Source organism: Lactuca serriola, chromosome 4 (genome assembly GCF_051521515.1).
Source record: "Lactuca serriola cultivar US96UC23 chromosome 4, Lser_US96UC23_V15, whole genome shotgun sequence".
Classification (NCBI taxonomy): Eukaryota; Viridiplantae; Streptophyta; class Magnoliopsida; order Asterales; family Asteraceae; genus Lactuca; species Lactuca serriola.
This window is the reverse complement of record NC_136411.1, coordinates 378,041,819-378,068,704: the sequence shown is the minus strand read 5'-3', so window position 1 is coordinate 378,068,704 and position 26,886 is coordinate 378,041,819. Positions and strand designations below refer to the sequence as shown.

Genomic DNA, 26,886 nt, shown 5'->3' with positions numbered 1-26,886 from the left:
GGGATCATCCAAGCATTAAGGATTTTCGGTTTCACTGGGGTTCAGGAAGTGCTCATCTAGTTCCTAGAAGTGTGTGATCACATGGGATTGGCTAGTAATGGAGCACTAGTTGGAGAGGGTTGGTTGTCATCGGATTGATCGTTGGAAAGTGAGAAGGACTGGGAATTCTCTAATTCTCATGCGTTGTGAAGACTTAGTCGAATCTAAGTGGGGGGGAATCGTCTTAGAATGTAGACATAGGAGCGGTTTTGAAACTGGGATAAGTATCGCATCCCCTTCAGGGAGAAAGGAATCCCAAATGGTTGTTTGGTTTGAGGGTAGTGTGAGTTGGGAGTCCGGTAATACTCCCTATCATGCGAATCACGTCCTCCTGGGGCTTGATAGCAGTAACTAGGGAATCAGGTTGGGGTTCCAATCATGACTTGAGTTCAGTTTGGGCGTTCAACTAAGTATGTGCTCGACTCTATGTGTTTCGAATTGATAGATTAGGAGTAAGGCATCTGGCTGCGGTTATGTTAGGGTTAAAGTGTGTAAGACTGTGGGGGTAACCGTAGCATTCAAAAATTCTTTCATATGATTAGACCAGGGTGGACCTGTTCGTAAGATTGTGGGTAGACCACGACATATTGGAATTAGGAAACGGTAGGTCGTTGGGGACCGGGCATGATGTAAGACTATAGTATTCTGGTAGCGTTCACTTTTCGTATTTGATTCGATGGCAACAGGTCGTCGAGCCGTTATGATCAGATGGATTAGAAGTATTGATGGAGCCATGAGTGGCGATATAGCTAGGGCAGTTATTGTTAGTCGAAGTTTCCTCCGGAGGTCGCGCGGAGCGACTGTAAGGTTGCTTGTTGGTTCAGCAACCAGGCAGGAATCCGGTATTCCAGATGAGTCTTCTGTCAAGTACAAGTGCATTGCAGGGAAATTTGGTCTGTGATTCTGTCTTCTAGTAGGAACCCCAGGTTATTAAAAGTTGGGTAGCCAGTTAGGAGATAAGTGCAATGAATTCGACAATGATTCACTGTGGGCGGTCTTCCAAGGAGCCAGACCACCTCGAGACTTCAGATTTCGGATTGAGTAAATGTAATCATACTACATGGAATTTGTTTTTCATTAGGTTTCAGAACCCTGCGAGGGTTGGATACGATTGCTTTGGAAAGGTTGGGGTATGATTGTAGTTATGGCCATGAAGCTCCAGTGGTCTGGCGTGTAAGGAATGATAAGGAATGATTTCGATGACGAACTCTAATTTAAGTGGGTGAGAGTTGTAACATCATGTTTGTTAAATAAATAAATAGATAAAATTTGTGAATGAATTGTAGCCCAAAATCAAATAATAATTAGCTGGGTGTTGGCTTCGGGGAGCCAAATGACAAGATTCGAATCTCCGGGGGTTAAAGTGTAACTTTGGGACTTATTTTGTAAACATTTTCACAAGGTCGGGGGTTTTTAGTATCTTTTAGACTAAATATGTAAGGATTTGTAGAAGCAAGGGGCTAAAAAGTAAATTTTGAACCTAGATTGAAAAGGATTTTGTATAGGAGGGGCCATTTGGTAACATAAGGACTTCAGTTGAAAGGATTTTGGATGGATGAGGTCAAAAGGGTAAATTAAGGATCTGTTTTGAAAGAAAATAGAGGATGAGGGACCATTTCTGTTGTTATGGAATAATGTTTATGGGGCTCGGGCTATATAACCCGTCACCCCGTCCAAACCCTAACCCTAGCTACGTGCAGCCGCCGCCATCCTTCCAACTTTCGGCGTCGTCACACTTATGCCCCCCACTCCCTCCAACCACCTCCTTACCTATTGAAGTCGGAGCTCCCGTCGTCAACCACCGCTGTTGTAGTCGGAAATCCACCACCATCTCTGTTGAGGCCGCCAACCACCGAATCCACCACCACGAACCTGCTGCCGGCGAAATCACCGATCAATCGTTACCCTTACTTCTTCGCCACCTTATCTTCTTCTACTTCTAGCTCCTGCCGTCGGACGTTGTTTGTAACCGGGGGAAAACCATAGAGATCGAAGTCGTGGTTGTGGGAGGACCGGTCGAGTTAGCGGCTGATGTGTTTCGTCATTGTTATCGTCGCCATGCGACTGTTCCACGGTGAAGCTGCTGCCAACACCATTTTCCGACGACATCCGTTGTTGCTGCCCGTTTTCCTTTGCCGCTTGCCTCCCAAAGTGGCTGAGATGGGTGTGTTCTTGGTACTTCATCTTGTGTTAGTGACTGTGTCGGGGATTTCCAATCGTGTGCGAGTGTTGCTAGTCGGAAACCAAGGAAAAGATCCACCATGACCGCCCGCCATGGTGGCCACCGCGTGTTGCCATTTTTCCATCACCACCAGCCACCGTGGAAGGTGGCTGTGTGTATGTTTTGCTATGTATTTAGATGTGTGTGGGTACTGTTGAGGTATTGCGTTTAGTGTGTGTGTGTGTTGTGTAACCGGAATTCACGGAAAAGCCACCACCACCACCGTAAGGTGGTGGCTACCAATCTCTACCGTCGCCTGCCGTCACAAGGTGGTTGTAAGTGTATATTTTATTTGGGTGTGTTATTTTTAGGATATTGAGTTGTATTATTGTAATTTGTGGCCAGAATAATCAAGATCATTCATAACCACCACCGTGAAGTGGTAGCTGCCACCTACTGCCGCCACCAGCCGCTGTGTTGGGTGGCGGTGTGCTTTTGCTTGTGATTAACTTGCTTTCAGATGCTTGGACATAATGGGACTAGGACCATAACCACCACCGTGAGGTGGTGGCTGCCGCTGTGAACCGCCATTGACCGCTACTACCGAGGTGGTAGTTGGTGGTGCCCGACTTGTTTAACCCTAATGGGCCCTAAGGAAGCCCAAATTGACCTAAAAGCCCAACCATGTGACTAATAGGCTAGTATGGGGGTTAGAAACCCTAATGTGATGAAACCCTAAAGGCTCATTATGCGTGTTGTTTGCTTATATATTATTGATAGTTTTATGGCATTGGTATTTTGGGGGTAACTCACTAAGCCTTCAAGCTTACATTTATCGATTATTGTTTCAGGTATTTCTGATGATCGCGGGAAGGCGAACGCGTAATCGTATAGCTCCTCATATTTCATGATTTGGTTCTAGGATACTTTGACATTATACTATTTTGAAAATAAGTTTTGTAATAATCATTGGTTTTGAAATGTTTTAAATCTTTTAAATTTGGCATCATTTTTATGGCTATCACAAATTTTGACTTTATTTTTAAATTTATATTTTAATAGACTTAGACAGTCAAAATCCATTAAAAGTTCATAACTTTTTCATCTGACGCCCATTTTCGAATGTCTTTATATCATTGAGCTCCTATTAATGAGATCTTAAATTCTCATTTAAGTTGTGTCAGCTAAAAATCGATCGATCTAAAATTCGATTTCCGGGTTGTGCACTGCTAGACTAAATCTTAGAAAATTCATAACTTCATCATACGAAGTCAGATTTGGACATTCTTTTTATGTACGTTCTCGGTTTAACATATACTAGGACTTTCTTTTAGATCACTAAGGCTAAAAAGTAATTTATCAAAAACTCACTTTTTACATTACACGGTGTCGTGTTGGTTTGGTCGTAAAACTCGATGGGTTATAACTTCTTCGTTATAACTCGGATTTCGACGTTCTTTATATGTACGGAACCCGTTTGACATATACTATAACTTAGTGGGCGTTACATAATGAAAGTTTCTAATTAATTTTGAGGAAATCTCCATTAAAGTCTCATTATTTTACCCTAATTTATGAATAAGTCTCAAAGTAAATTTTGTTTAAAACATGAATTACCGATAAAAGTAATAATTTCACCATTTCTTTCTCGGTTTTGCCGATTTCATTACTGGCATGGATGCCTAGCCATTAAATGAGTTAGGAAAATCTCTATTGAATTCTCATTATTTTACCATAATTTATGAATGGGAGATGATTTGTACACAACAATTTTTCTCCATGCACAACAATTGATGCTTTAAAATGTTGTACTGTACAACTATATAATGCATAAATTGTTGTGTATGGCATAAAACTATTGTGTACAAATCACTTCCCTTTATGAATAAGTCCGGACTAAAACTTGTTTACAAAAAAATAATTAAAATTACCAGCAAAAATGATGATTTGACCATTTTCTCCTTATAACATATATTTTATCGGTTTCATTGTTGACATGGACGTCTAGTCACTAAATGAGCTGATGAGATGGATATGACGGGTTATATAATGATATGTTTACCGTAAAATTTGATGTTTCGCTGTATTATATGTTCTTTGGAATATGAAATACGTCAAACAAAGACTACAATAATTATATAAATTAGCAACAACTTTATCATTTTTAAAGTTTATAAGAAATTTCAAATTGTCTATATAATTTTATGTAACTTAACATATCTATCTCATCAGCTCGTTTCTCATCCTTTTTTCCGGAAAGACACATTTTATCGGTTTCATTGTTGACATTGTCACTTAGTCTTTAAATGAGTTGATGAGATGTATATCAAGTTTTGTTGGAAAAAAGTAGGGTTTGTATTGAAGATCTGGATACCACTTAGATCGTGAGAACACTTTTCGAACTGATATTTCTACCCTATGTCTGGGTTGCAAGAAATTCAGTCTAGGATAATCAAAGTAGAAGCCATCTTCAGTTTAGATGATAAAAAATAGCTTGAGGTGTGGTTTGACTCATAAACCAAACCTGAAAACCCAATTTAGAAACTGAAAATCGATAAAACTAAACCCATGGGTTTGGGTTCGATTTGGGTTCAAATTTTCAAGCATTTTCATCGGTTTGGTTCGGTTTTGGGGCAAAACCGACCCAATCAGGCCCATGCTCACCCCTACCCGTTAGCACCATCTTTATCCTATTTAATACTACATATTATATAATAATTCAAGATACAATCAACTTTTTTGATACATGTTATATAGTCTTAGGGGGTGTTTGGGATTGTTTTTCATGCTAAAAAGTTCTTTTGACAAAAGTCTTTTTTGATTTTTTGGTTTTTTACAAAAGATAGTTTTAAAATGTGTTTGATTCATCTTTTGACTTTTTAAAAGCTAAAAACCCAAAAGTTGCAAAAAGTTGCAAAAAGTCACAAATTCATGACTTTTCAAAAGCTTATTTTTGTTCTTGACAAAAAGTTGTTTTAAAAGAACTTCTTGAAATCTCAAACATCTTTTTTAACTTTTAGCTTTTTGGAAAAGCTAAAAGTTCTAAAAGTGATTTTAAAAGATTTCCCAAAACCCTCTTAGTATATACTAAATGCAAAAACATCAAAAATTTTGGTCATATTTCATATGGTTAATGTTATTATAACTCAATCAATTTTGGTCTTTTGATTTGAATGGTCACTAACTAATATATATATATATATATATATATATATATATATATATATATATATATATATATATATATATATATATATATATTACATTGTGAGTCATTAAACTTTCATTTTACTTTCATTTTACTTGTTAAACTTTCATGTGGCTTTTTTATATTAAATTATTTTAGGGTTTGAAAAATACACCATGCTTTCATGTACCAACCTAGATATCTTTTATTTCTTCTGCCCAAAACATGCAATCCAACGACATAAATCTTAAATTTTCGCAAACAATCATCAATCTTATATTTAACCGCTAATTTTAGGTGGATCGAGGCTCGTGACTATCGCCACAAGGACATTGATGTGAACGCAACATGTGGCTTGGATGCCTGGATGGAATTTTCTAATAGCGTTTTGCTGAGAAATTTGGATCCGAGCTAGTGGGTTTGATTCCATCTGTAGTCGGAGTTTTACGAGGCACAAATATTAACTTGTGGGGAAGGAGTTTCAAATAGGTGATGGGTTTCCTGTACAAGATTAGCCGAGTAGGGAAAAAGGAGTTTTCTGTACAAGCAACTTTTAAGGAGGCGGTCGTGGCTTAGAGAGGATGTGGATTGATCGAATGGGTTTAGTGGTATCAAGAGTAGAGTGATACAGTGAGTGGCTTAGAGAGGGGGTTGATTGATCGAATATGTAAGGAAAAAGTCTAATCAATTTGTTTAGGTAAGGTTCTTGTTCTCAAATATCAATTTGAATTTTACTACCAACACTTTGATGAAACTATTTTCAGATTTGAAAAATTGTTATATCGTAGGGTTCATAGATGGAATCTGGAATTGCATCATAACAGTACTTAAAGAACACGATTCTTAACAGGTATGCATCTTGATCGTCAAAGTTTAAAGTCAAAACAGGGGTTAGAGAAGGTGTGTATCGACCAATTGTGTATCGACCAATTTCAGATGTTACTAACATCAAGGTTTTCTTGATTCATTACTTTGTTGTGTGTGTATGTATGTGAAATAGAGAAAAATTAATTAAAAAAAAAAAACTTTTAATATACTAATCCATTTGGACACATGTCAGCACCACGTAGACCACTTTCAGTTAACCAAAATGTTATATGGATGTCAGCTCAACCAAGAAACCGGATGACCCCTTTATTTTGGGATATTCCCTTATTTAACCTGTATTTTGAAAGTTTAAAGAGTTTAAATACTGCAAAAAAAAATGATGGGGTTATGATGACCCTCTTTCCTATCTATAAAATTATTAGGAAAATAATAACCTCAAAGCCATCATGGCTCTTACAAAAACCTATCAAATAAAAGCATGTCAAAATCTTTTCAATGGATATGAACAATTTTTTAACAACAGAATGTTCCTTTTAGTGAATACCAAAGCAACATAAGCTAAATTGAGCCACTAGGGTGCTTCGTGATCTTCTGAACAATCACTAATCTTGCTCTCCTTACATCTCTGCAACATTTATCCGAATGATCACTCAATTCATCGATCGTTTTTGCAAAATCATTCACTGTTTTCTTCATTTCATCAACAGCCATAGCCACCGCTTCTTCTTCATCTTCCTTGATTGCAAATTGGGCGTTTTGCACCAAACCCTGCATCTCAATCCCTAATTTATCCACTAAAGCTTTGATATTATCAAGATCTTTGATCACAATCAAATTCCCCATTCGCATTGAACTAATCATCTCCCTTTGCCCTTTCAATTCTGTCTCGTATTTCTTCCATAACGAATTAACCCACTTCCCCATTGACCCTAGCGGCACCGCCGCTGCAGCCGCCAATGCTGTCAGCACCGCTGGTGCAGCGACGGCGGCAGCCACCACAGAGCAGATTATCACAGTGCTGAAAGTGATGACGAATATCATATTGGTCAATTTCCTCCATGTTTTTGCTGATTTCAGCTTCTTGTCTACTTTACCTTTTTGGATTTGTATTTTTTTCAGCATTGAGAGTTGCTGTTTGTATACAGATTGAAACAATTCGAAAAATTCTTCGGAGAATGGACCTTCTAACGCTTCGAATTTTTTGAACTGTTCTAGGGTTTTTAAGTAATCATTATCTCCATCGAACTGATTGATCGCAATCTGGAGAAATGATAAGCTATATCGAGCATTTTTCAAGCAATCCTCTAGCGATGTGCAGAAATCTAGAGTTAGGATACTAAGATCGAAGAAATCTTTAACTAAGGAAAACAATTCCTCGTTATTCCAAATGTCTTCTTTTGATTCAATTAGGATGTTGACTACTTCCTGATTCATATCGAGAAGACTTCCGGTGACTTCACGAAGGGAGTCAAGGGAAAGTGAACGGACCTCGACGCCGGTGGCCAGAGAATTTATGACCCGACTTGTTCGGTATTGAAGCGACGAATCCAACGACTGGAGATCTGGATCTGATCGGCAAGCATCTTGATAAGATGTTAGATCTGGACTGAGCTGCAATTTTGATATTGATGGAGTTCCAGATGAAGAAGAAGACGACCCTGTCGGTAGGTTTGTTCGACTGCTGCCGGACTCTGAGCTGTACACACAACCCATCGGCGATGGGTGCCTGAAAATCGATTAAAGTGAATCAAGTGATGAAGAAAAAGAAGCAAAGGGAGTTGTTTTTGGGATTTTTGTGTCGTTGATTAAAGGAGAAAGTTGGGATCCTTTGAAGATCCCATTTGCCGTTGAATCTGAAGTCAACTGTGTGTGGTGTTTGATTGCATTGAATTATATTTGATTACGACGGAGGAACACGGCGGAGAACCTTCATCTATGACTAGGGAAATTACGAAATTACCCTTCGTTGAATTCTAGCAAGAAAAATATTCTCTCTGACTTTTTCAACTCTCATGTTTGGCGTTTTGTAGTAAACTATCCTTTATCGTTTTCAAGAAAATCTAGATTCGTGTGTTGAACTTGATAAATAATCTAGTATAAAATAGGAGTGTTCATACGATTTGAAAATGCTTTTGATACTTTTAGTGGAATTACCGAATTATCATGTATGTCGGTATATTGTTAAACAAAATCATGCTATTTGCAAAATTGGCAACGAATGGTGCTCATTATATAAAACTACATTTTTGTTGTTTTTTGACACATGTTCATGAAACTCTCCCATATTTTCACGCAAACGATTTTGGAAATAAAAATGACATCAAATCAAGTATTTGGCAAAATCATAGCATCTTTTGGGAAATGTAATTTTTCATGTTTTCTCTAAGTTACGTAAGGCCATGTGGTATACATACAACGACCAAGTTTGTGGTTGAGTTGGCCACGAACAACGGCCGTGCACACCATCTCGTTGTTTCGTGGTCAGCCGTTCTCGTGGTCTTTCGTGTTGGCCATAACGGATTCAAACGTCCAATGAAATCGAAGCCCATTTTGACCAATTTCTATAGCCGTTCACCGGCTACTTTGTTTAAAAAAAATTAACCAACACTTTTACTCCTTAATTTTTACACCATTCTTTTTTTTCTCTATACACAAACTACACACTATATCTTCACAACCAAAAACCATGGATCTCAACCAAAATACCCTTCCAAACTACAGAAATCACAAACCTGATAACGCATTTGCGTTAGATACAACCTCTCACCAATTCCCGATTATGGAGTTACCTCAAGGTAGTTTTGTCAATTTGATTCAAACCGGTTCCCCTATCCAACAAACACCACTTTTCCAACAACAATATCAGCATTTTCCGTCTTTCCAACAACAACAATACCAACAATTTCAACAATTCCAACAACTACAACAACTCCAACAACAAGCGTCACAACAACAACAACAACCAATTTCACAACCACCACTTTCGCCGGATTTTATTGCAGAAACGCAACCTTCACCACCACCTCAACCAAAAAAGAAAAAAGGAAAAAAAAAAACCCGGCCCGACCCACTACCATCCAAGAAAGGGTTCCATGGACAAAAAACGAAGAAGAAAAGTTAGCATATGTATGGGTGTTGGCTTCCCAAGATCCAATTGTAGGATATAGTCAACCTTACAGAAGTTTTTAGGAGAAAGTCCGAGCCATTTTCTACGAGTTAATGGAATGTGAAACTCGAAATACCGATCAAATTATGTCGAAATGGCGAGATATTCGACTAAACTGCACCAAGTTTGGAGGAATCTACAACAACCTCCTAAACATACGCAAAAGCGGCTCGAACGATTTTGGTGTTTTCAAGGCGTCCATGGAGCAATTTGAAAAAACAACTCCAACACGCAAAGCTTTTCTGTATATGAAATCATGGCTAAAATTGAAAGACGCTCCAAAATGGAAAGAGCAAACGGAAGGAACTTCACAATCTTTCGGTTCAAAAGCGTTTGAGAAACCCCGATGGAACTTCCCAACAATCAGACGGACGAACACACATCGACATCAATGATGATTTGTTAGATCCTGAAAACGAGCAACCTCTTCTTCGGCACGTTGGAAGAAATAAAGCAAAAAAAAAAAAAGCAGCTTCAACATATTCGAGTTCTAGTGTTATGGATATTTTTGGCGATGAATTTGATCGATATGTGCAACTTCAAGAAACGAAGGTCGAGGTGATGACTCGGATGGAGCAAAAAATGATTGAAGCACAAACATCATTTCAAGGGGTACAAGCGACGATCCAAACAAAAACCGATATGGAAATCTTGAAAATGAAAGCAAACGACATCGAGGGCGAAGACTTGGAACTTTTCCTCGCGATGAAAGAGTCGGTTCGAGCCCGACGTAGGCGTACGAGGTAGTTTATTATATTTATGGTTGGTTTTAGTTTATTTTTTTTATTTTTTTTTAATTTTTTTTTATTTTAAGTAATGTCGTTTTTATTTTTATTGTTATTTTTTTATTTCAATTAATGTAGTTTTAAGTTAATGTAATTTGGTCTTTTAATTTAATGGAAACTAGTATTAAAAATGATTTTATTATATTTTTGAATTAAATTTAAATAAAAAAATGAGGTGTAATGGTGTGTTAGTGGTAGTAACTCATGTTAGTGGTAGGGGAATGCGGTGTTGATGTGGTACCCACCACATATGTGGTATTTGATGGATATAACAGATGATATAAGAGGGGGTTAGTACCTACACGGTGTGCAATTTGTTTAAAACTCCAAGATTCAAACTTTGGTCATCTGTTGAAAGGTACTTACCAAACCTTATATGGTTGAGCCAATAAGAGATGGTTTGTGGTGGTATCTCTACTTAACCAAAATGTTAGTTTACTCTACTTTTACATAAATAAATGTTTTGCGGACCCAAATCACTTCGTGAAACCCTAAATTTATTTTGTGAAATGTTTTACAAGTTATGTTTTAAATTATTTAACATATTTGGTTGATGCGGTAGTTTAGATTTGTAGAAAGTAAGGATTCGAGATTGAGGAATGAAATTTTGTTTTCTATATCAATTCAATCACATGAACAAACTCATAATCTACAACCAAACTATTAATCTACAACCTGTTATCCAATATCTAGATAACATTTACATCTAACTATCCTTCCTTATCTTACTCTCGTCATCACCCCCCTCAAGGTGGAGAATGTATGTCCATCATTCCCAGCTTATCAAGAGAGCAATGGAAGACTTTCCCACACATGACTTTCGTAAGCATGTATGTAAGTTGGTCTTCAGAAGCAACATAAGGAAGATCAACAATTTTCTTTTTAAGATGGTCCTTGATAAAATGTCTATCTATTTTTACGTATTTAGTCTTGTCATGTTGGACTAGATTATTGGCTATTTTTTACAGCAGACTGATTATCACAGTGTAATTGCATCGGAGCTATTAGAGTTATCCCCAAATCTCTTAAGACCTTTTTTTATCCATATGAGCTCGCATACACCATGGATTGTTCCTCTAAATTTTTCTTCTGCACTCGATCTCGATACAACCTTCTATTTCTTACTTCTCCATGTAACAAGATTTCCACCCACAAATGTGAAATATCCTGAAGTAGACTTCACATCAGTTTGATCTGCAACCCAATCTGCATCTGTGTACCCACTAACTTGGTGGTCTCGATTCTTTCCGAAAAATAATCCTTTTTCCTGGTGATTATTTGAGTTGTCTTAAAATTCGGTACACTGCATTCATATGATCTTCACCTAGAGTGAGCATGAACCAGCTAACAACACTTATCGCATACGCTATATCTGATCTTATATGAGACTAGTAAATGAGTTTGCCCACTAGTTTTTGATACCGATCTTTATTAGTGGTAACTTTGTTTGGAGGAATTGTCAACTTTTGGTTGGTTTCAATAGGTGTATCAACGGGTTTACATTCCAACATACCAAACTCTGTCAACAAATCTAGCACATACTTCCGCTGGCACATCGTGATTTTGGACTTCGATTTGACTACTTCAATCCCTAAGAAATACTATAGGTGTCCAAGATCCTTGAGTTCAAATTCAGTGGCCAAGATTATTTGGAGCTTTTCAATTTCTTTTGTGTCATTTCCAATGACGACCATATCATCAACATATATTATCAATGTTGACACTTTTTCGGTGTTGGATTTCATGAACAATGTATGATCTGTGTCACTTTATTTATACCCGATTTGCTTCATGAAATTTAAGAATCTGCCAAACAATGCACGTGGAGAATGTTTCATCCCGTAGAACATTTCGTTAGTTTGCATACCTTCCCATTACATTCGATGCCTGGTGGTGGATCCATGTATACTTCTTCTTCAAGATGCCCATTTAAGAAATCATTTTTTACATCAAATTTTTTGAGAGGCCAATATTTATGTGCAGCGATGGAGACAAGGACACGGATGGTGTTAATTTTTGCTACCGGTGCAAAGGTATCTCCATAGTCAATTCCATATTTTTGGGTGTATCCTTTCACCACTAATCTCGCCTTGAATTTGTTTATTATTCCAACCTGAATCAAGCTTCATGGTGTATATCCACTTACATCCCATTGTTTTCTTTCCACTCGGAAGCTTAAATAACTCCCGTGTTTAGTTATTTTGTAATGCCTTCATCTCTTCATTCATTGCTTGCTTTCATCTTTCGTCTTTCACAGCTTCTTGCATGTTTTTTGGTATAGAGACTGTAGTCAGTCTATCAACTAGTAATACATATGAGCTTGCGAGGCGGTGATGTGACACGTAGTTGGATATAGGATACCTTCCTTTAGCTTTGACATCCGACATATATTGTTTCTTTGGTATTCCTCGGTTACTCCTTATGGGGTACCTTGGATCGGTTTCTTTGTCTAAAACTTGCATATAAGAGTCAGACACAAATTCTGATACGTTAGTATTTACATCTTCATCATTTCCCGTGCCCGGGTGTGGTTCTGTGATGACAAGACCAGGTTCGGTGATGACATTAGGATCAGGTTCGGTGGTGACATTAGGATTGAGGTCTATACTATCGGAAAAACTACTCATAGCTTCATCTTGACTGTCTTCTTCCTCTTTTTGTTAAGTTTGAAAGGTTTTATGTTGTGTCTTCGATGACAAGTTCGTTTGCTTCATCATTATGGGGATTCACTTCTGCTTGTCTATCTCCCTAAATGGAATCCTCATGATCAAAGTATTTCATATTTTCATGGAATTATACGTATCGAGTTACATATATTTTTTTCTAATCGAGTCATAACATCTATACCCTTTCTTGTAGTCTGCATATCCTACAAAGAAACATCGAAGGGCTCATGGTTCGAGTTTTCCAATATCTTGGTGAACATAGGCAGTGCAACCAAAGATTCTTTTTTTTCCAGATTATTATGAGGTGGCTTACCAATGATTTCATGAAGTTTTTGAAGTGGGGTTTTGAACTTTATTACCCGAGACGGCGTACGATTCATAATATATACAGCAGATCGAACCGCTTCTCCCTAATACTTTCTTGGTACATTCATATCAAAAAGAGATGCACGAACGATTTCAAGGAACTGTCAATTCCGTCTTTCAGCTAACTCATTTTTTGGGGTGTTCTAGCACATGATGTTTGGTTTCCGATTGATTTTTCTTGGTAAACTTGTTCCATTTCATAGTTGATGTATTCCCCATCATTATCAGATTGTAGGACTTGGATATCTTTCTTGTATTCAGTTTTAACAATTCTTTGAATGCATGAATACCTTCTCCCTGGTTCTTTAAAAGAGATTTCCAAATCATCATAGTACATTCATCTATAGATGTTACAAAATATCTTGAACCACTTGGGTTAGGAATCAGACTTGGGCCCCACACATTAGAATGAATTGTCATGAATGGAATTGTAGTTTTATTAGTGCTAGGAACATATAAAATTTTGTTGTTTTTTGCTAACTCACATATTCCACAACTAAATTCACCATCAAGTACATTCAAAAAAAAATATTTGGCTTAAGTTTCATAAGATAACTAAATGATAAATGTCTAAGTCGGCGATGCCATAACATTGCCACGTACTTATTTGATTGAATTACTCCTGCATGATGAGCTTGACTCCGACGGTGTTCTTCAAGATAGTACAACCATCCCTGCCTAATACCATAACCAAGAATTCGATGTGTCTCCATATCCTGAAACACACAATCATTTTTCCAAAAAGTCACATAATAATTTAGAGTTTAAGTTATTTGGCTAACTGATAAAAGGTTTAATGATAATGAAGGAACAACTAATACAGAGTCAAGCTCCATCAAGCTTGACACCTTTTCAGATACTTCGGTAATCACAGGTTTTGTTTCTCCATTAACTGTGTGAATGCTATCTTGTTTAGGCAGATACGATGTTACTAAGATTCCAAAATTATTAATCATATGATACATTTCTCCTGTGTCAATTATCCGTCTATTTTTTTAGTGTGGTTATGGTGAAACTGTTGGATTAGGTGTCTAAGCCCATAACTATTATTCGTATGTACTTGACCCGAGAGTAGCATGGTCCATTTGGGTTTCATGGCATCGGAACAGTTTGGATTGACTTTTGTGAGAAGAGGATATCTACGATTTATTAATATATAATAAGTTCTAATATATTAATATGAAATCAAATTATTTAATTAGTATTGATCAAGAATTAGTTTGGAATTAATTTTGTGATCAAAAATAGACTAATTAAGTAAATGGGGATTGATTTGGTAAATCATTCATTCTTATAAAGTGGTCTTATGATCCATAGTTCTTCATGTTGAGCTAAACCCATGTGGTGACCCATGGATACTCCATGGAGATCAAAACCCATGGATCATGAGGAATGTGGAAAGTCATGAGTTACATGGTGTAACCCTAATGTGCACACTATATAAAGAAACCTCATACTAGAAAAATCGGCACTTAAGATACACAAGTGAGGGCTATTCGATTTCGGTGCAATATGTTCTTCTCTCAAGTTATTCCACTTGTTGGTGGTGTTGTATGATTCCATTTGAGGTGCAACACTTGGGGCACTAAGATCTTAAAGCTCCAAGCAACAAGCTACAAGAAAAGGTATGTCATCTAACTTGTTTTATTACCCAAGTATCAATGTTTTGTATGCTAGTTAGGGTAATACCTTGGAAAGTTAATTTCCATGTATAATAGAGAAAACATAGACCCAAGGTATTTAGGGTTCCATGTACACCTTAGGAGTGTTAGAATGCTCAAAACCCAACAGTGGTATCAGAGCCTAGGCTTGTTTTCAATTATATTTGATGCTACTTGCTTGAATATCCTTTAAAAATCGATTTTCTGTTATTCTGGACAGTGGATTCGCCGAGTCCACTGGGGGACTCGCCGATTCCAAGAACAAATTCATCCAACTCGCCAAGTTGGTTCATACACTCGACGAGTTGGTGCCCTAGAATGTCGTTTTTCGAGTTTTTTTGGCTGGAATTAGACTAGGATCATTACCCTAAACTGTTTTTGAACTTATAAACCTGTTTTTGATGTGGTAATGATCATGCTTATCCAAGTTATAAGATAATTGTCAAAGTTTCATGTTTTGTATTAGTTTATATGGTTAGGCTAATTACATGAAATTTGTTTGATGTGAATTGTCTTGTTCTTATGAGTTTAATTTAGATCATAGACAAATTGTTTGATTTTCTTGTTAGAATTTTTAATCTAAATGATTTTGATGAATTGCATAACTTGTCCTCAAGTTATGGAAAATGAAAAGTTTTCTTTTAAAGAAATCATTAAAGTCATAGATGATGAACTTGAAGAGTCTTTTTCCCATAAATGGTTTTACGAATTCCATAACTTGTCCTCAAGTTATGGAATGTCAAAATTCTTTTCATTAAAATCTTCATTAAACTCATAAGTTATGGATTCCAAAAGTTTTTGAATAGTTCAAAACTTGCCCTCAAGTTTTGGAATTTGTAAATGTAAAAGTCTAACTTTTGAAACATTTAGTTCCAAACCCTAGAATTTTAAAAGTTTTAAATTCAATCCTTATACTATTATAATATTATAGATTTAATATATATATATATATATAAGAGTAAAGTTAGTCTTACTGTTAGTAGGCCTCAGTCATGAAGTCGGTCTATAAGGGGGGTATAAGGTTACTACCTATCAAATGGCAGTTTAATAGGTGTCCACTCCTACCCACCGCTTCCTTAACTAGTGGAGGGTCGTTAGCCGAACGGGTAGGATAGGACTCTAATTCTCCCTTCATTAAAAGTATAATGATAAATATAAAGTAACTAAACACTTATAAATTCCCAAGCTTAGTTACTTAGGAAAATGTGAATATGGTGCTAACCCATGAAATTTCACTTTGCACCTTGTTAAGCCGTTAGTGGAGCGTGTGTGGTTAACCAACTCACTAATCTTGACTAACAGTGTGTCGCAAAGGGTAGCTTGATGTTAATCATAGATCAATGGAGCGTGTGTGGTTAACCAGCTCACTAATCTTGACTAACAGTGTGTCGCAAAGGGTAGCTTGATGTTAATCATAGATCAATGGAGCATGTGTGGTTAACTGACACATTGATTTGGTGGTTGTAACATTGGGTGTACCAAGCTAATTTGCATGGTTATTCACACCTTTTTTGTAATCCTCAACATCCCAGTCACAAACTTGAAGGGCACACTCGAGATTTAAACATGCCATTGAATTGTTCAATGAATCTCAAAGGATCTTGGAGTTTCAATTCACTTCAAACCTAAAATTCTTTTTCGTTTTTTGTGGTGGAAATTGGTAAATCGTCATTTACCTACCTTCAAATATTTTGCAGTTTGGATTACAGCATCCCTCTTTCAAATTGTAAAACATTGTGTTGGGTCATAGCCTTAATATTTCATTTGGGTGTTATATTAAGGACTTAAATCAACTAACTTGAATTTCTCCTATTGTAGATGTCTAGTTTAGACAACTATGGTCTTCCCAAATCCTTTGGAACAAGCTTTCCTCTTGAAGATGATGTTCCGCGGTTGAATCATGGAAGTCATACTTCACTTCCTCCGCCTCCTCCAATAATTCTCCCTAACTGTAACGCCCGCAAATCCGGGCTAGTCAATTTAGAGGCAATAGGGGTCGAAAACAACTTTTCGACAAAAGATTATTTAGAATAAATAATCTTAACCAAGTTTTAGAGTATGTCACAAGGTTTCCGTACATATAAAGAACGCCGAAATCCGAGTTATAACGAAGAAGTTATGGCCCGTCGAAGTTTTACGGCAAAACCGGCACGGCACCGGGAAGCATAAATAGTGAATTTATGATAGAGCGAGATTTAGCCTTAGAAATCTAAACGAAAGTTGTAGAATATGTTAAACTAAGAGCGTCGATAAAAAGAACGCCCAAATCTGACTTCGTATGAAGAAGTTATAATTTTTCGAAGTTTCGGAATAGCAGTGTACAGCCCGAAATTCGAATATTAGATCGAGCGGTTTTTAGGCGACACGACCTGAACAAGAATCGAAGATCTCGTTAAGAGTAGCGTAACGAGAAAAAGATGGGCGAAAACGGATGTCGGATGAAGAAGTTATGAGGATTTAACGAACCAATCGTGTCCCGGCCCGTTAATAATATAAAATTTAAAATCGAGCCAAAATTAGCCGACGAAGTCTAAACGAAAGTTGTAGAGTACGTTCCCACCTTCGCGTGGATATAAAGAACGTCGAAAACGGAGGTCGTACGCGAAAGTTATGAATTTTTAAAGATGGGCATGCAATTTGCGAAATCTGATGCGAGATAGATGACGTGGCCTCATCGCAGCCGTCCATCGTCGATCAACAGAGCGCCCTTCGGATCTCGCCACGTCGCCTCGCTTCGCTTTACGCCCCGCGTCGGAGTTCGGTACGCCCAGCGTACCCTCGGTCCTTATCCTCTTCCGAAGTGCGAGCCAGCTGGTGCGAGCTGGCGACCCAATCCGAGATTACGCCCAGCGTAGCTGCTGGACGCGCCGCGTAGTCCGAGGCTGCTGGGGCTATAAATAGCATGCGAGCCATTCCGAGTTTTTCACTCCAAATCCACTTCTTTCTCTCACTAGTTTCTCTCTCTAGCTCATCTAAACCCCCTTAAACCCTAGAAAAACCCCTTAGCACCCTAGGGAAGCCCCGAGGCTCCCGGAGTCCCGAGAAAAAGGAGTTTTTCGGTTTTGAAACGCCGCTCCAATTAGGTCCCGGTTTTCGATAAAATTCACTGTAAGTGTGCTACGCTTACGCAATTTTTAATATAGCTTTCATATAATTATAGGAATGTTATTAGGTCCTTAAAATAATTATTTGGACTATTAAAATGAATTATATCGAGTATTATTAACACTTAATAATACTCGGACTAATGAATTTGTCGCGGTTATCGTTAAACTAAACCCTAGTGGTATTGGTACTAGGTTTTATCGAAGGAATATCGTTTTGAGAGTATCGAAGCGCTGTCCGAGTACCGAGTCACCACCTACTCAGGTGAGTGCATAGTCCCTTTCATCTTACACATAGATATGAAGTATTTTATATAAACTACGTGCTATGTGTGCATATTATCTGAGTACTTGCTGTCTATGTTGGATGAACGTTTTATACATGTTTTAAAGGATTTAAACTGTATACGTATTTTATATATACGAATATGTTGGGTATGATATGGGTAGATGAATGATGAGAGATAGAAGATGACGTGAGTATACATTGGCAGCTACAGACTTAGTGCCTATGGGACAAACACCGGTAGCTATGGAATTAGTACCTTTTAGACGTTGGTAGCTATGGATTTAGTACCTGTTGGGAATTGGTAGCTATGGACTTAGTACCTATTAGTTAGACGCTGGTAGCTAAGGATTTAGTACCTGATGAACATTGGTAGCTATGGACTTAGTACCTATTAGATAAAGACTGGTAGCTATGGATTTAGTACCCGATGAATAGACTATAGCAGCTATGGAATTAGTGCTTTATGAACGAACATTGGCAGCTATGGATTTAGTGCCAGTCCTATAACCCTGGAAGTAAGGGACTTCGGAATAAACAAATGCAGGATAGACGACTCTTAGGTTAAATCCTTAAGAGTAAAGAAGATAACGGGGATGGGTAATGGGGTTAATTGTTTGATGATTAAACATAACAATTATATTATTGTGGGTTGAAAACCCTATGTACTCACCAGGTTTCCCAACCTGACCCACTCAGTTTATGTATATCACAGGTGACGAAGTGAAGTGACATTACACTGAGAGATTTAAAGAGATATAGATCACTAGTGTAAATCATTGTAAGTTCTGTTTATGCTTATGTTTCGGTATTAACGATGACATCCCAAACGTTTTAAAATGAAATAAATACGTTTCCTCGAAAATGTTTTAATAACGTATTTACCATGTTTTTCTGGGAACAAATTCCGCAACCTTTTTATAAAATGAAGTACTCTGATTTTTATAAAGCATAAACAAAATCGGTCTTTTCTGGCCGTGATTTTGGGGATGTCACACTAACCCACAAGTTTAAAGACTTGAAAAATTCAAGGTCACTCAAGCCCTACTTGCAATGAAACATCAAGATAGAAGGTCTGTATGTACTCACGTCTTGGAGATGAAGCCACATATTGACAGGCTGAGAGTATTGGGTGTCGAAGTCTCAAGGAAGTTGGTTGTTGACTGGGTTCTTCAATCACTTCCCAAGTCATATAGTGAGTTCATTATGGACTAGTATGTGACAGACCACGACATGACCCTTATTGATCTTACCTATTTGCTTGTTGCTGCTGAATCAGCAATGATTTGGCGCACTGGAAAAGCAAATTTGATGGGAAGATCTACTCCCCAAACTTCCATGGACATTGACAATGGAAACATTGGAAGTCCAGAAAAGATTTCTCTTTCCAAGGGAAAGAGAAAGGTTAAGTCTGAGATTGTCCTATGTACCATTCCCGAAGAGTCCATATGTTTCTGTTGCCAAGAAAAAGGGCATTGGTTGCGAAGCTGCCCTAACTACCTAAAAGATCTGAGAAAAGGTAGAATCAAAAAGTTTGACTCTGCTTCAGGTAGGTCTACTGTCTAACTCTATTAAGTTCCTAGTTGTTGATTCTTAATACATGAAGTGACAAGGTTGAATTTTGATGTTTTGTAGGATCATGCAAAGGGAAGGAAGCTTAAAGGAAGAGTATGATGAATCTGTTCGCGAAGATGGATTTCAATCGCATGGTTCGAAGATCGGATTTTTGAGTTGCTGCTTAGTAGTTATGATAGATTGCTAGGAAATATGTAATAAGATAGTTTTAATTTATAATTGCATTGTAAGGAAAAGTTTTTTTTTCCGTATTTTATAAATAAATAAAATTTTTGTTTTATTTTATTACATATCCTTGCAATGGCATTTGTGAAAAATGATGTTTGTATGTTTCTATGTTAGCAATATGAATTTGATTCTTTCGTTTGTGGTATTGTCAAGTATTTGCCAAATAAGGAAAGATTCTCATCACCCAAGTTTCAATTGGACAGAAACTTGGAATCGTGCAAGTTCTATTGTATGATGAACGAGAATTTTCATCTTTGGTAAATTAAGACTAATTCCTTGTTCACATGTATATGTGAGTCAAGTGAAGGACTAGGGGATCAGGTACACTGGGTGTGCGCTGGCCAAAGATCTACCACAAAGATCGATAAGACTATTCGTCATGATTTACTAGAAGTTTAGTAAACATGGTTATGCTTACAAGTTTAAATATAATTCTGAAACATTGGAAAAGGTTCAATGTATGGCAGAACGAATGCGGAGAATCAAATTAGGCAGAAAGATAAAAGTTTCTCCAATCTGAAAAGATGGGAGAATATTTTGGTATCGTGTTTTATGATCATCTTAATGTTTATGGAAAAACCATATAACAATTGATCCTCTAAGGACATCTTAGTGCATTCTTATGGATAAGAAGAGGAATTATGAATTGTTGAAATGGTTAAATCAAGAAGATGAGTCATACTTCGTTCCTAAAACAAGTCTTAGAGTCATACTCCAAGATTGTAACCTTGAGTGACATAATATTAAGAAAGGTTTAAAACACTTATCAAATAATAATTATTATGCTAGTGAGAGCATAATCATTATGGAAAATGTTGCAAGTTAGCAATGTTAATTATAGAAAACAAAAGTTTCAATTCGCAAAGTTGCAGGGTTTGAAAAGTTGTTTTGCTATAATTAAGGGAGAGGAGTTTATACTTCATTTCAAATCTAAAAGTTTAGATTGAGATTTTAATCCATTTTAGTCAAATAAATATGGAATGTTATGTTGGAATGGTTCTACATAAGGAAATTCTATATATGAAAAGGTTAATTGCGTTCTCAAAATTTGGTTATGATTACGACATCCCTCTTCATAATCAAAATTATGAGAACATGGCAAATAGAAATATTATAGCAAAAGACCAATCAAGTATCATGTCTTTATGTTAGACATTAATAATCGTATCCCATATGATTCAGGTATAGGATCGATTGTATATGCTATAATATTCTTGTGTTCTAATTTTTCAAATGCCTAGGGCATTTAGAGGGAAAAGTATAGAACCGGATATGACTAAAGTGGTTAAACAACTATTAAGGACAATCTAAGGTTCGCTAAAGATTGGTCGCTTAAGGACAGTTGGAAGTATAGTAATGAAAGGACCATATTGACATTATTATGAATAGACATGAGTCTATTAATAATGAGTTGTCGTATGGCAAATATGGAATGCTTCCATATTGGGAGTTGAAGAATAGATGAGAAAGTTAGAAACTTTTATGCAAGAAGGATGTTCAAAGGAATGTATTTTTAATTTGAGACTTCATTTCCATGGAATTGTCTTGTAACAATCTCCAAAGGAATATTTTGTAATATCATTGGTCAAGTCTCTGTGACTTTTGGCACCAAGACATTACAAAAGAATCATTGCATGATAGTTTAGAATCTAACACTTTCTAGTAGTGACAAGAATTTGGAATTCTTAAACTTGCAATAAGGATTTGGAATTTTGAAATGAGCATCATTGAAATGTTTTTCAATTGATCTATTTCATAAATTAAGTACCATAGACAAACATAGTGTGCATGCTTGGAGCATGGCATAACTATTGTTTTAATTCAAGTATTAAGTTGATTATTTGAAACATTATACAATGAATGAGGAGTAATCAATATGGCACAAAAGTTTTGGGCCATATAGGATTAGTATTATTCTTGTGTTTCACTTTGCATGTTTTGACTTCCCGAATAACTAGGTTATTCAAACCATCCACAGTCGATCATACTTTGAAAGTAGGTATTGATGCAAGACTGTCATGAATGGGTCTGTAGTTTGTCTAAGACAAAGTGGTTGCAGTGTTCATGAGTACTCCTGGAATAAGATTCGAGTATTGGAGTCAACCCACGCTCATTTAAATCACTATATGGATTTTATCACGAGTGATCATGAGACGATAATATCTTATATTCTTCAAACGGAGACGTGTGAGTTGTAGTTGAAAGTCGGTTGCACATTGACATATGTAAACACACCAGTAACTTGGATGTTATAAAACATATCGTTGTATGTAATTTGATAAGTAAGTACAAGCAACATTTGGGTCGAAGTTTATTTGTTCCTTTTACCCCATGTGGATAAAAGTGATATATGTAGGCCCCTCGATGATTTAGTGATGACATCAGGCTTGGACTGATTTGATTGGTTTAATTAGTCGGTCGTCCTAAATCGGAAATCAGGAAACAACGGATGGACAAAGAGAATGATTATAATCCACATCTCAGTCTATATGATATCTAGAATGGAGGAATATATGATCCCTTATCTAATGGACATGTCATTAACTAGGTCAGAGTTCGACAACGGCTTTTAAAAGCTACGATTGCTAGTTGGGGTTGGAGTCATGCTTGCAATAATAGTTATTAGACTTATCCAAGTGGGAGAATTTTGGATTAGGTGTCTAAGCCATAACTATTATTGGTATGTACTTGACCCGAGAGTAGTATGGTCCATTTGGGTTGCATGGTATCGAAACAATTTGGATAGAATTTTGTGAGAAAAGGATATTTATGATTTATTAATATACTATAAGTTCTAATATATTAATATGAAATCATATTATTTAATTAGTATTGATCAAGAATTAGTTTGGAATTAATTTTGTGATAAAAAAGAGACTAATTAAATAAATGGGGATTGATTTGGTAAATCATTCATTCTTATAAAGTGGGCTTATGATCCATAGTTCTTCATGTTGAGCTAAACCCATGTAGTGACCCATGGATACTCCATAGAGGTCAAAACCCATGGATCATGAGGAATGTGGAAATTCATGAGTTACATGGTGTAACCCTAATGTGCACACTATATAAAGAAGCCTCATACTAGAAAAATCGGCACTTAAGATACACAAGTGAGGGCTAGCCGATTTTGGTGCAATATGTTCTTCTCTCAAGTTATTCCAATTGTTGGTGGTGTTGTGTGATTCCATTTGAGGTGCAACACTTGGGGAACTAAGCTCTTAAAGCTCCAAGCAAAAAGCTACATGAAAAGGTATGTCATCTAACTTGTTTTATTACCCAAGTATCAATGTTTTGTATGCTAGTTAGGGTAATACCTTGGAAAGTTAATTTGCATGTATAATAGAGAAAACATAGATCCAAGGTATTTAGGGTTGCATGTACACCTTAGGAGTGTTAGAATGCTCAAAACCCAACCGAAACATACCATATTTGGTGGAAGTATGAGCTGTCATTGGAGTAGTAACTTCTTGGACTTGAGGTGATGTGGCTACTGATTCCTGACCAAGTTTATTCCTTGGCCTTTTCGTAAAGTCCCACCACTCCGGGTAACCGATGATCTCATAGCGCCAGAGTTTAGAATGTTTTTCTTCTCCATAATGTGTACAGATGAGGTTACTCCTCCCTTTGTGCTCTTTCCTTTCCAAGTCGATTTTTGGTTGCCATATGAAATACACTGTCTAGTTCCTGTTTCGGTTCCTCCACAGTCTGTCGTTGATTTTGATATTTACGGATATAGGCATAGCGTGCTTCTAAACTGAGGGGTGGATCTTTTCTCGAGATCTTACTTCTTTCTCGACTGAATTCGGAGTCTAGACCAGCTAGGAAAATGTGCACACGGAAATATGATAAGGTTTTATTCACTACAACTGCATCTTCAACGGTATCTTCTTGACCAGTCAAACGAGTGTCAATGTCTTGGAACAGGCTTACCAATTCGTTGTAGTAGGCTGGAAGGGATTGACCATTCTGACGAGTGTGAAAAGATTTTTGTTTTAGTTCGAACAGTTGGGTTTTGTCTGTTCCATCATAGAATGTTTTAGAGTCAGCCTCCCAGATCCCAACTGCCATCTGGAGTCGGATAAAATGTCGCATTAGGGTTGGGATCATTGAATCAATTAGCCAGCTTTTGACCCGGTTGTTATTGGTCAACAAGGTTTCGATTTGTTTTTCATTTTTCGTGGGTTTCTTGGACGCCCCTGTGAGAAACCTAGACTTGTTTCTTGCTCCACTCCTCATATCCATTAGTTGAGACCACAAGGGATAGTTTTTGTCATCAAGGATGACTCCGGTGGGGAATGGTGCATCTTGTACATTATGAAGAATGACATAGGAACGGGTTGACGATGAGCCATCTTTGCCACCCATGATGAGCAAGTGTTATGTTTTTCTTCAAGGTTTGGTATGCTCTGATACCATGTAGAAAGTAAGGATTTCAGATCGAGGAATGAACTTCCGTTTTCTATATCAATTCAATCACGGGTACAAGAATATATATACAGGTAGCATACAAAAAAACTATTAATCTATAACCTATTATCCAAGATCTAAATAACATTTACATCTAACTACCCTTCCTTATCTTGCTCTCATCAACAAGATCTGGTTACCCAAACTATTGGTTTACTCTATTATTACTAAGTGAATGTTTATCGAATTAAGATCTTTATTGGAAATCCTAAAATGGTTTATTTCATATATTTTTTTCAAGTGATGAGTTGATTATTTGAATTATTCGGTAATTGTGTTAGTCAACTTTAGATATTGATGATGTTGATGATTTGTATCAATATGCTAGTATGTTGTTGGTTTTCATGACGAAATAACAATTACAGTCATGCAGTTGAAGTATAAATATGAAACTAGAAAAATAGTCGAATGAAATCATCCATATTTACCAACACCGATATGATGTTTAGAATTTTCATTGCATTAATGTATACCTTGTTTGATATGGGATTACCAATCCACATCTCTATTTACCCTTCTTAATAAAAGAGTAGTTTTCTATGACACATGTCGATTTAATAGCCATTTCGCCACATGGCATCTTTCTACAGCATGCTTCCGTCACATGTCCTCACTTAGCTTCAATTTCAATTCAATTTATTAATTAGCTCCCGGTTTGTAGATTTCTATATTTCCATGTATAATGTAAATTAATCATGAAGAAATTGATCTGGAATCCCTTGCAATTAGCCATATTTACATTATTCTTGGTTCTCACATCCATAAATCTTGCTGATTGGCTGCTTGATGATCCTTAAATCTCGCCAATCCCCTATCTTTACTCGCTATTCTTAAACCATAATCATCTTTTTTCCTCTTTATCAATGGTTGCATTGCAAGGAAGATTATCCTCCCCATCGTGTTTATTGTGGAACTTGCTTTTATTTACATTTTGTTTTAGCATTGGCAGTTTATTGCTCGATAGAGTTGCACGATCGGGTTGGAGCAGAAACAACTAAATCTTTAGCTCGACAAAATCAATGGTAAAGAATGCAAGGTTAGTGTGTGTTTGATGCTATATTCGACCCAAAAAAATCAATCGTATGTGTTTGATCATTGATTCTATAGTAGACCCAAACAATCAATCGTGTATGGTTGATGCTACATTAGACCTAAATATGTTTTTTTTTATTTTCTCCTTACATATTGCACTGTAAGTGTTTGATAAAATGACCATGATAACTTTAGTGTCTGTCACTGTGCATATTATGCTATATTTGACCCCAAAAAAATCAATCATGTATGTTTGATGCTATATTAGACCAAATATATGCTTTTTATTTTCTCCATACATGATGCACCGTAGGTGCTTGATAAAATGCCCATGAGAACTTTAGTGTGTGTCATTGTGCAAACTGTGTTATTGGAATTTGTGTTTATTAGAAAATTGGTTAGTATTTAGATATTTTATGAACAAGTTTTCATTTTGTGTTCTGTTTAGGTGATTTGACTATAAAACACATCAAAGTAGAAATAGGTTGTCTTTTCTTTTTAAACTAAAGGGATAAGTATTGGGCTATCTTTTCTTTTCTTTTTCCCTTCAACAAATCACATTGTTTGTTATGTGTATATTTGGAGATTTTGAAAGAAAAGAGAGGAGTATTTTAAATATTTGAAGGCTGATGTAACCATTGGTTGAGCTTCTTCCTGTTTACCTACTATTTATATCTCTTTACCTATCATAAAAACAAGCTTATATTTTGAAAGTATATTGTTGTAATGAGAGAGAATCAAATCTAACTGCAAAAAAAAAAGACTTTATAAATCTCATTTAGTATGTTTCTTTTATGTAGGTTTATACCGAAAAAAACTCCAAATGTAGCGGATAAGAAAACATTGTTTAAATTTGATGATGGGTGGTTGAATATGATATGAATATGATGTCCGAACTCCTCCATATACACTAAATAACAATGTACTTTCATATGATGTTTTTTTAATTATTCCAATAATACATGTATTGATCATTGAATCTTGTTGAGTACCCTTTTTTAAACTTAGGCATTGTAATTGTGACATGGTCCTGATATCATAAGTCCAATATATGTAACAGATGATTATTGTATATTTTTTTAAAAGCAATAATTATTATCAAACGTTATTAAGAATTCAATTTTATTATTAAATACTAAGGATATAGCTTATAACACAATTTTATGTTAATTTTTGTCATTTCTGAAGGTGTCAGATTGTATTGATAAACTTGCTCTATTAGGAATCAAGATTTGGGTTCTTACCAGTGACAAGATGGAAACAAAAATCGACATTGGGTAAGTTTGTCTTTTTTGACGAGCTAATGCAATAAATCGCAATTTACTTCCATTG

At 36.5% G+C, this 26,886-nt stretch overlaps 1 pseudogene; it reads right to left on the bottom strand.

Annotated features, from left to right (window-relative positions):
- Window positions 1-6,681: 6,681 nt before the first annotated feature.
- Window positions 6,682-8,215, bottom strand: LOC145097759 (UPF0496 protein At4g34320 pseudogene; annotated as a pseudogene).
- Window positions 8,216-26,886: the final 18,671 nt, after the last annotated feature.